Source organism: Vicia villosa, unplaced genomic scaffold (genome assembly GCF_029867415.1).
Source record: "Vicia villosa cultivar HV-30 ecotype Madison, WI unplaced genomic scaffold, Vvil1.0 ctg.000181F_1_1_2_unsc, whole genome shotgun sequence".
NCBI classification, from domain to species: domain Eukaryota; kingdom Viridiplantae; phylum Streptophyta; class Magnoliopsida; order Fabales; family Fabaceae; genus Vicia; species Vicia villosa.
Genome location: NW_026705055.1, coordinates 60105 through 71156, shown reverse-complemented (window position 1 = coordinate 71156; position 11052 = coordinate 60105).

Sequence of the window (11052 nt, the reverse complement as noted above, 5' to 3'; positions counted from 1 at the left end):
CCCTCTCAACAACAGAAGCAGAATATGTTGCTGCTGCTGGATGTAGCACACAAATGCTCTGGATGAGAAGTCAGCTAGAAGATTATCAGATATATGAGAGTAACATTCCTATCTTCTGTGATAATACTTCTGCTATATGTTTATCTAAGAATCCTATCTTACATTCAAAAGCTAAACATATTGAGATTAAACATCATTTCATAAGGGACTATGTTCAGAAGGGTGTTATATCTTTAAACTTTGTGGATACAGACCATCAATGGGCTGATATCTTTACAAAACCCCTTGCTGAAGATAGGTTTAAGTTCATTATGAAGAATATCAGTATGGATTTATGTCCAGAATGAGAAGATGAGAAGATCTTATGTATGAGTATCTTCTGAAATGAGATTGGATTAGTCGTTTATAAGAAGTTCTGTTTGTAATCAATTAGAAGTAGTGATTCAGTTATTACTAATGTTTCATTATCTAAGTTGATTCAGAATCTCTTTAAAAGTAAAACAGCTGTAACTGACTATCCAGATGGTAAACACGTGTTCACTATTTCTGGACAAACGTGTGTGCAGTTGAGGGTACGCCTACTTAGGTAACTGTACTAATCACTTCTTTTGTCATTATTATCTCTCCTCACGTCATATAACATTAAATGCCATTCATCATTTCTTTTATTGTTCTTTTCGTTTTTCATACCCGTCAAGCGTTTCCCTTCCCTAGAACGTTTCCTTCCCCACATTCCCTCTATTTATTTCTCCATTTCCTTGCATTCTTCAATCAATCTTTGCGCTCTCTCTCCTTCTCTCACTTTTCTATGAATATTTTTTTTGCATAAACCTTAGTTTATTCATCTTCAACCTAGCATTCATCATGAATCCGCCTTCAAGTTTCTCTCAAGAGGTTTCTCCACTGAAAACTTGCTTCAGTCCTTCATCTGTAATGGATGCTTTGTGCAAATCTCATGTGGACGCTGATGATTTGGTTGCTTATGGTTTCAACCAAGATGCAAAGGCGAAGGCTCAAGGGTGGTCGTTCTATATGAATAGAACGGTTGGAAGGGTTGTCTGGTTCCAGGTTGAGAAACAAATCTCGGGGATCACTGACATTGATTTCAAGACGGATCTCCCAGAATTCCAAGAAGTCTCAAGTCAAATCTCTTTTGTGATGCTGTTATCAACATTTATCCAAAGGAAGAAGACTTTCTTGAGATATTGGATGATGTTAAGGATCATGTTATTAACTTCTATGTTAAGGGAAAGCCCCGTTTGAGACATTAGCTCTCTTCCTGTGAACTGTCTCTCACTTCCTCCTTGAATTCATGCATCTCTCCTACAGTGGAGGTTCTAGTCTGGACAGGCATGCAGAGTTTCAAGCTTTCATGGCTGAACAAACTGAGAAGACCGCAGGGATTCATGATATGTTAGCCAAGATTATGTCTAAGCTAGGGTTGTAGTCCTTAAGTCTTTGTAGTTTTCCTTCCTTGTTGCATCTGTTTTCTGCATACATCTTTTGTAATCCTGTTTGTTTAATCAATGAAAAGTTTATTTCTGTTTCTTTCCTTTGTCGTTTTCTACATCTGAATCTTGTATATATTCTTTTTGATGTTATGACAAAAAGGGGGAGAGAATATATGATAAATGATTTGATTAATATTATCAGTTACTGGGTAAAAAGGCCCCACATTACTAACAGAACTTGCAAAGTTCTATGCTTTAAAGTTTGATTAATATTATCAGTTACTGGGTAAAAAGGCCCCACATTACTAACAGAACTTGCAAAGTTCTATGCTTTAAAGTGTGTTGTTGCAGGAATCGAAGATTCAAGATCAACATAAGAAGCAACGAGATGATGAAGCAACTCTTTAGAGAATCAAGCTCTTGGATTCTTGAAGCATGCTGAGTGCTATGAAGCTTCAGAATCAGAAGCAAGAAGGAAGAATGTTCAGATATTCTGATGATAGAATATGATCTATTTCTGAATGTCTATTTGTTCTGATACATTCTATATGGTTTATATGGCTCTGATACATATTATGTGTTCTGAAACATATTTTATGTTCTGATTCATTCATGCTGACTTTTGTCGTTTAGTTGTGTTCTGTAACATTTCAGGATGTAGAGATGCTCTGATGATGCTCTGGTACATTCAACAATGTTCTGATACAATCTAGCATGAAGTGATGAAAGAAGAAATTTAAGCTCTGAAGCTGTCCGATGGAAGCAAGAATCAGAAGCTGTGAATGTTCTGAAGATCAAAGAAATTCAAAGTTCTGAAGCTGTCCTATGGAAGTAGAAATCAGAAGTCATGAATGTTCTGAAGATCAAGCACTGTGAACGTCTCTACCGAAATAATCAGGGAAGTCTTTTATTATTAAAATTCTTCTAGTATTAATTTCAGGGGGAGATTATTCATCTCAGGGGGAGATTGTTAATCTCAGGGGGAGACATATTCACATGCTTATGCTATAGCTGTGTAATTTGTCTTTAGCCGTTTGCTCTTTCTGATCGCAAATTCATATCATTTATATATGTTTTTGTCATCATCGAAAAGGGGGAGATTGTTAGAACAAGATTTATTCTGATCAATATTCTTAGTTTTGATGATAACAAGGATATGAATTTTGTGTGAGATAATGTGGTACTCTAATACATTGCAATTTCCCTTTCAGGAAATACATAAAGAGTATGCACAAATCAGCGCTTAGAAGCTTTGTCTCAGAAGGTTCAGCATGCAACATCAGAACATGGTCTGGCAAGACATCAGAAGATGGTCAAGGCAGAATCAGAACATGGGTCTATGGAAGCATCAGAAGAACTTGAGATCAGAAGCAGAAGCACTGAAGTTCTCATGGTATCACGCTCAGAAGCACTTCAAGGTCAGAAGACAAGAAGATGCTATGCACCAAGCTGTTTGACTCTGATGATATTCAAACGTTTTATTCACAAACATCAGATCAGAAGAAAGTACAGGTGGCAGGCTACGCTGACTGACAAAAGGAACGTTGGAAGCTATTAAAGGCAACGTCAGTAGACACAGCGTGAACAAGGCTCGAGGTAGTTGACAAAAGCGTGAAACATTAAATGCAATGCTGTACGGAACATGCAAAGCATTAAATGCTCCCAACGGTCATCTTCTCAAGTGCCTATAAATATGAAGTTCTGATGAGAAGCAAGGTTGACGATTTTGAAAGAACTAATTCTGAAAAACTTGCTGAAACGTTGTTCAAACTCAAAACTCTGAAACTTCATCTTCATCAAAGCTCACTACATTGCTGTTGTAATATATTAGTGAGATTAAGCTTAAACGTTAAGAGAAATATCATTGTTGTGATTATAGCTTTTCAGAAGCATTTGTAATACTCTTAGAATTGATTACATTAATTTGTAAGTAACTAGAGTGATCAAGTGTTGATCAGGATACTCTAGGAAGTCTTAGCTTGTGTCTAAGCAGTTGTAATTAGAGTGATCATGTGGTGGTCAGAATACTCTAAGAAAGTCTTAGCTTGTGTCTAAGCATTTGTTCCTAGAGTGATCAGGTTGTGATCAGGATACTCTAGAAGACTTAGTCGTGGGCTAAGTGGAAAACCATTGTAATCTGTTGCGATTAGTGGATTAAATCCTCAGGTGAGGTAAATCACTCCGTGGGGGTGGACTGGAGTAGTTTAGTTAACAACGAACCAGGATAAAAATAACTGTGCAAATTGTTTTTATCGTTCAAGTTTTTAAGACTACACTTATTCAAACCCCCCCTTTCTAAGTGTTTTTCTATCCTTCAATTGGTATCAGAGCGTCGGTTCTAAGGTGCAAGCACTTAACCGTGTTTAGAAAAGATTCAGGAAGAGAAAAACGCTTCAGTAAAAGATGGCTGGTGAAACTCAAACAAATCCAACTGCATCTACATCTGGCTCTGCTGAGCAATACAATGGTAACAATGGTTATACTAGACCACCAGTATTCGATGGTGAAAACTTTGAATATTGGAAAGATAAACTGGAAAGTTACTTTCTTGGTCTGGATGCTGATCTATGGGATCTTCTGTTGGATGGTTACAAACATCCGGTTAAAGCTACTGGTGTAAAGCTCACGAGAAGTGAAATGACTGATGATCAAAAGAAAGATTTCAAAAATCATCACAAATGCAGGACTGTTTTGCTGAATGTTATCTCTCATGCTGAGTATGAGAAGATATCTAACAGGGAAACGGCCCATGACATATATGAGTCCTTGAAAATGACTCATGAAGGAAATGCTCAAGTCAAGGAAACTAAAGCTCTTGCTCTTATCCAGAAATATGAAGCCTTCAAGATGGAGGATGATGAAGATATTGAGAAGATGTTCTCAAGATTTCAAACTCTAACTGCTGGATTGAGAGTTCTGGATAAAGGCTACACCAAGGCTGATCATGTAAAGAAGATTATCAGAAGCTTACCCAGAAGATGGGGTCCAATGGTGACTGCATTCAAGATTGCCAAAAATCTGAATGAAGTTTCTTTGGAAGAGCTTATCAGTGCCTTGAGAAGCCATGAAATAGAGCTGGATGCAAACGAGCCTTAGAAGAAAGGTAAGTCTATTGCATTAAAATCTAATGTTAAAAAATGCACTAACGCTTTTCAGGCTAGAGAAGAAGATCCTGAAGAATCAGAATCTAAAGAAGAAGATGAACTGTCCATGATCTCCAGAAGGGTAAACCAACTCTGGAAGAGCAAGCAAAGGAAGTTCAGAGGATTCAGAAGCTCAAAGAGATTTGAACGACGAGAACCTTCTGGTGACAGAAGATCTGACAAGAAGAAGGTTGTCTGCTATGAGTGCAATGAGCCTGGACATTACAAGAACGAGTGTCCAAAACTTCAGAAGGAGAATCCCAAAAAGAAGCTTCATAAGAAGAAAGGTCTTATGGCAACATGGGATGATTCTGAATCAGATTCAGAATCAGACTCTGAAGGAGAGCAGGCCAACTTCGCGCTGATGGCTACAGAAGATGATGGATCAGAATCTACATCAGAATCAGATTCTAAAGAGGTATTTTCTGAACTATCTAGAGAGGAGTTAGTTTCCAGTCTAACAAAGCTTCTTGAATTAAAAGCTCATCTTAGTATCAAATACAAAAAGCTAAAAAAGCAATTTGAATTTGAAACTAAGAAGCTTGAGTTGGAAAATTCTGAATTAAAAGAAAAAGTTTTAAAATTATCCAATAATGTTGGATCTCCTTCTGATTCAGAAAAATCCACTCCCAGTCTGAACCATATTCTGAAAGAATATGATTTAAGTTTCAGGAAGTTCTTATCTAGAAGTATTGGCAGAAGTCAGCTAGCTTTTATGATATATGCTGTGTCTGGAAACAAAAGAGTTGGCATTGGTTTTGAGGGTGAAACCCCATACAAACTTGAACCTGTGGATGATATGAAAATCACATACAAGCCATTGTATGATCAGTTCAAGTATGGCCACTCACATGATATTAGGCACACATCACATGCACAAAGCTTCCACATAACACACACCAAGAAGCATGTGACACAACCTAAGAAATATCATGGAACTCAGAATAAGAATTATCATGCTGTTCCTCCTGTTAAATATTTTGCTAAACCCAAGTTCAATCAGAACTTGAGGAGAACTAACAAGAAAGGACCCAAGAAGATGTGGGTACCTAAGGAGAAGATAATTTCTTTTGCAGATATCCTTGGCAGCAAAGAGGACAAAAAGCAAAATGTCATGGTACCTGGACTCTGGGTGCTCGCGACACATGACAGGAAGAAGGTCTACATTCCAAGACCTGGTGCTTAAACCAGGAGGAGATCAGAAGGGAAAAATCATTGGCTCTGGAACCATTAGTCTTGGTAACTCTCCTTCCATAACTAATGTACTTCTTGTTGAAGGATTAACGCATAACTTATTGTCCATAAGTCAATTAAGTGATAACGGTTATGATATAATCTTCAATCAAAAGTCTTGCAAGGCTGTAAGTCAGAAGGATGGCTCAATCCTATTTACAGGCAAGAGAAAGAACAACATTTATAAGATTGATCTTTCTGATCTTGAGAAGCAGAAGGTGACTTGTCTTATGTCTGTTTCTGAGGAGCAATGGGTCTGGCACAGAAGATTAGGTCATGCTAGTTTGAGAAAAATTTCTCAGATTAACAAACTAAATCTGGTCAGAGGACTCCCAAATCTGAAATTCAAATCAGATGCTCTTTGTGAAGCATGTCAGAAGGGCAAGTTCTCCAGACCTGCATTCAAGTCTAAGAATGTTGTTTCTACCTCAAGGCCGTTAGAACTCTTGCACATTGATCTGTTTGGCCCAGTCAAAACAGCATCTGTCAGAGGGAAGAAATATGGATTAGTCATCGTTGATGATTATAGCCGCTGGACATGGGTAAAGTTCTTGAAACACAAGGATGAGTCTCATTCAGTGTTTTTTGAATTCTGCACTCAGATCCAATCTGAGAAAGAGTGTAAAATCCTAAAGGTTAGAAGTGATCATGGTGGTGAATTTGAGAACAAATTCTTTGAGGAGTTCTTCAAAGAAAATGGTATTGCCCATGATTTCTCTTGTCCTAGAACTCCACAACAAAATGGAGTTGTAGAACGAAAGAATAGGACTCTACAAGAAATGGCCAGAACCATGATCAATGAAACCAATATGGCTAAGCATTTCTGGGCAGAAGCAATAAACACTGCGTGTTATATTCAGAATAGAATCTCTATAAGACCTATTCTAAATAAGACTCCTTATGAATTGTGGAAGAACAGAAAGCCCAACATTTCATATTTCCATCCTTTTGGATGTGTATGTTTTATTCTGAATACTAAAGATCATCTTGGTAAGTTTGATTCTAAAGCACAAAAGTGTTTCCTTCTTGGATATTCTGAACGCTCTAAAGGCTACAGAGTATACAATACTGAAACATTGATTGTAGAAGAATCAATCAATATCAGGTTTGATGATAAGCTTGGTCTTGAAAAACCAAAGCAGTTTGAGAATTTTGCAGATTTTGATATTGATATATCAGAAGCAGTAGAACCAAGAAGCAATGCTGCAGAAGCTGGCAGTCTCAGAAGCAATGGATCAGAAGATCAAGTTGCTGCATCTTTAGAGAATCTCAGGATTTCTGAAGAGCCAACAATCAGAAGATCACCTAGACTTGCCTCAGCTTATTCAGAAGATGTGATTCTTGGGAAGAAAGATGATCCCATCAGAACAAGGGCATTCCTTAAGAACAATGCAGAATGTCAATTAGGTCTTGTTTCTTTGATCGAGCCAACTTCTATTGATCAAGCTCTAGAAGATCCAGACTGGATAATTGCCATGCAAGAAGAACTCAATCAGTTTACAAGGAATGATGTATGGGACTTGGTTCCTAGACCAAAAGGATTTAACATCATCGGCACTAAGTGGGTGTTCAGAAACAAGCTAAGCGAGAAGGGAGAAGTGGTAAGAAACAAAGCCAGACTGGTTGCTCAAGGTTATAGTCAGCAAGAAGGGATTGACTACACAGAAACCTTTGCACCAGTGGCCAGGTTAGAATCTATTCGTCTATTAATTTCTTTTGCCACTAAACATAACATCACTCTTTATCAGATGGATGTCAAGAGTGCCTTCTTAAATGGTTATATAGATGAAGAAGTTTATGTTCATCAACCTCCTTGTTTTGAAGACTCCAAGTCTCCAAATCATGTTTTTAAATTAAAGAAATCATTATACGGATTGAAACAAGCTCCTAGAGCTTGGTATGAACGTTTAAGTTCTTTCCTTCTGGAAAATGGTTTCACTAGAGGAAAAGTGGACACTACTCTCTTTTGTAAAATATTTAAAAAGGATATTTTAATTTGTCAAATATATGTTGATGATATTATCTTTGGAACATCTAATGCTACACTTGGAAAGGAGTTTGCTAAGTCTATGCAGGCTGAATTTGAAATGAGCATGATGGGAGAACTCAAGTATTTCCTTGGGATTCAAATCAACCAAACTTCTGATGGAACCTATGTTCATCAAACGAAGTATGTGAAAGAACTTCTGAAGAAGTTTAATCTTTCTGAAAGCAAAGAAGCCAAAACTCCTATGCATCCAACATGTGTCCTAGGTAAGGATAAGGTAAGTAAGAAGGTAGATCAGAAGTTGTACAGAGGTATGATTGGATCTCTTCTATACCTAACTGCTTCTAGACCTGACATTCTCTTTAGTGTTTGTTTGTGTGCTAGATTCCAATCAGATCCGAGAGAATCTCATTTAACTGCGGTTAAGAGAATTCTGAGGTATCTGAAAGGTACTACTAATGTTGGTTTGGTTTACAGAAGATCCAGAGAATACAACTTAGTAGGATTCTGTGATGCTGACTATGCTGGAGATAGAATTGAAAGGAAAAGTACTTCTGGAAGTTGTCAATTTCTTGGAAGTCATCTGATCTCATGGTACAGCAAGAAGCAAGCTACAATTTCCCTCTCAACAACAGAAGCAGAATATGTTGCTGCTGCTGGATGTAGCACACAAATGCTCTGGATGAGAAGTCAGCTAGAAGATTATCAGATATATGAGAGTAACATTCCTATCTTCTGTGATAATACTTCTGCTATATGTTTATCTAAGAATCCTATCTTACATTCAAAAGCTAAACATATTGAGATTAAACATCATTTCATAAGGGACTATGTTCAGAAGGGTGTTATATCTTTAAACTTTGTGGATACAGACCATCAATGGGCTGATATCTTTACAAAACCCCTTGCTGAAGATAGGTTTAAGTTCATTATGAAGAATATCAGTATGGATTTATGTCCAGAATGAGAAGATGAGAAGATCTTATGTATGAGTATCTTCTGAAATGAGATTGGATTAGTCGTTTATAAGAAGTTCTGTTTGTAATCAATTAGAAGTAGTGATTCAGTTATTACTAATGTTTCATTGTCTAAGTTGATTCAGAATCTCTTTAAAAGTAAAACAGCTGTAACTGACTATCCAGATGGTAAACACGTGTTCACTATTTCTGGACAAACGTGCGTGCAGTTGAGGGTACGCCTACTTAGGTAACTGTACTAATCACTTCTTTTGTCATTATTATCTCTCCTCACGTCATATAACATTAAATGCCATTCATCATTTCTTTTATTGTTCTTTTCATTTTTCATACCCGTCAAGCGTTTCCCTTCCCTAGAATGTTTCCTTCCCCACATTCCCTCTATTTATTTCTCCATTTCCTTGCATTCTTCAATCAATCTTTGCGCTCTCTCTCTCCTTCTCTCACTTTTCTATGAATATTTTTTTTTTGCATAAACCTTAGTTTATTCATCTTCAACCTAGCATTCATCATGAATCCGCCTTCAAGTTTCTCTCAAGAGGTTTCTCCACTGAAAACTTGCTTCAGTCTTTCATCTGTAATGGATGTTTTGTGCAAATCTCATGTGGACGCTGATGATTTGGTTGCTTATGGTTTCAACCAAGATGCAAAGGCGAAGGCTCAAGGGTGGTCGTTCTATATGAATAGAACGGTTGGAAGGGTTGTCTGGTTCCAGGTTGAGAAACAAATCTCGGGGATCACTGACATTGATTTCAAGACGGATCTCACAGAATTCCAAGAAGTCTCAAGTCAAATCTCTTTTGTGATGCTGTTATCAACATTTATCCAAAGGAAGAAGACTTTCTTGAGATATTGGATGATGTTAAGGATCATGTTATTAACTTCTATGTTAAGGGAAAGCCCCGTTTGAGACATTAGCTCTCTTCCTGTGAACTGTATCTCACTTCCTCCTTGAATTCATGCATCTCTCCTACAGTGGAGGTTCTAGTCTGGACAGGCATGCAGAGTTTCAAGCTTTCATGGCTGAACAAACTGAGAAGACCGTAGGGATTCATGATATGTTAGCCAAGATTATGTCTAAGCTAGGGTTGTAGTCCTTAAGTCTTTGTAGTTTTCCTTCCTTGTTGCATCTGTTTTCTGCATACATCTTTTGTAATCCTGTTTGTTTAATCAACGAAAAGTTTATTTCTGTTTCTTTCCTTTGTCGTTTTCTACATCTGAATCTTGTATATATTATTTTTGATGTTATGACAAAAAGGGGGAGAGAATATATGATAAATGATTTGATTAATATTATCAGTTACTGGGTAAAAGGGCCCCACATTACTAACAGAACTTGCAAAGTTCTATGCTTTAAAGTTTGATTAATATTATCAGTTACTGGGTAAAAAGGCCCCACATTACTAACAGAACTTGCAAAGTTCTATGCTTTAAAGTGTGTTGTTGCAGGAATCGAAGATTCAAGATCAACATAAGAAGCAACGAGATGATGAAGCAACTCTTTAGAGAATCAAGCTCTTGGATTCTTGAAGCATGCTGAGTGCTATGAAGCTTCAGAATCAGAAGCAAGAAGGAAGAATGTTCAGATATTCTGATGATAGAATATGATCTGATTCTGAATGTCTATTTGTTCTGATACATTCTATATGGTTTATATGGCTCTGATACATATTATGTGTTCTGAAACATATTTTATGTTCTGATTCATTCATGCTGACTTTTGTCGTTTAGTTGTGTTCTGTAACATTTCAGGATGTAGAGATGCTCTGATGATGCTCTGGTACATTCAACAATGTTCTGATACAATCTAGCATGAAGTGATGAAAGAAGAAATTCAAGCTCTGAAGCTGTCCGATGGAAGCAAGAATCAGAAGCTGTGAATGTTCTGAAGATCAAAGAAATTCAAAGTTCTGAAGCTGTCCTATGGAAGTAGAAATCAGAAGTCATGAATGTTCTGAAGATCAAGCACTGTGAACGTCTCTACCGAAATAATCAGGGAAGTCTTTTATTATTAAAATTCTTCTAGTATTAATTTCAGGGGGAGATTATTCATCTCAGGGGGAGATTGTTAATCTCAGGGGGAGACATATTCACATGCTTATGCTATAGCTGTGTAATTTGTCTTTAGCCGTCTGCTCTTTCTGATCGCAAATTCATATCATTTATATATGTTTTTGTCATCATCGAAAAGGGGGAGATTGTTAGAACAAGATTTATTCTGATCAATATTCTTAGTTTTGATGATAACAAGGATATGAATT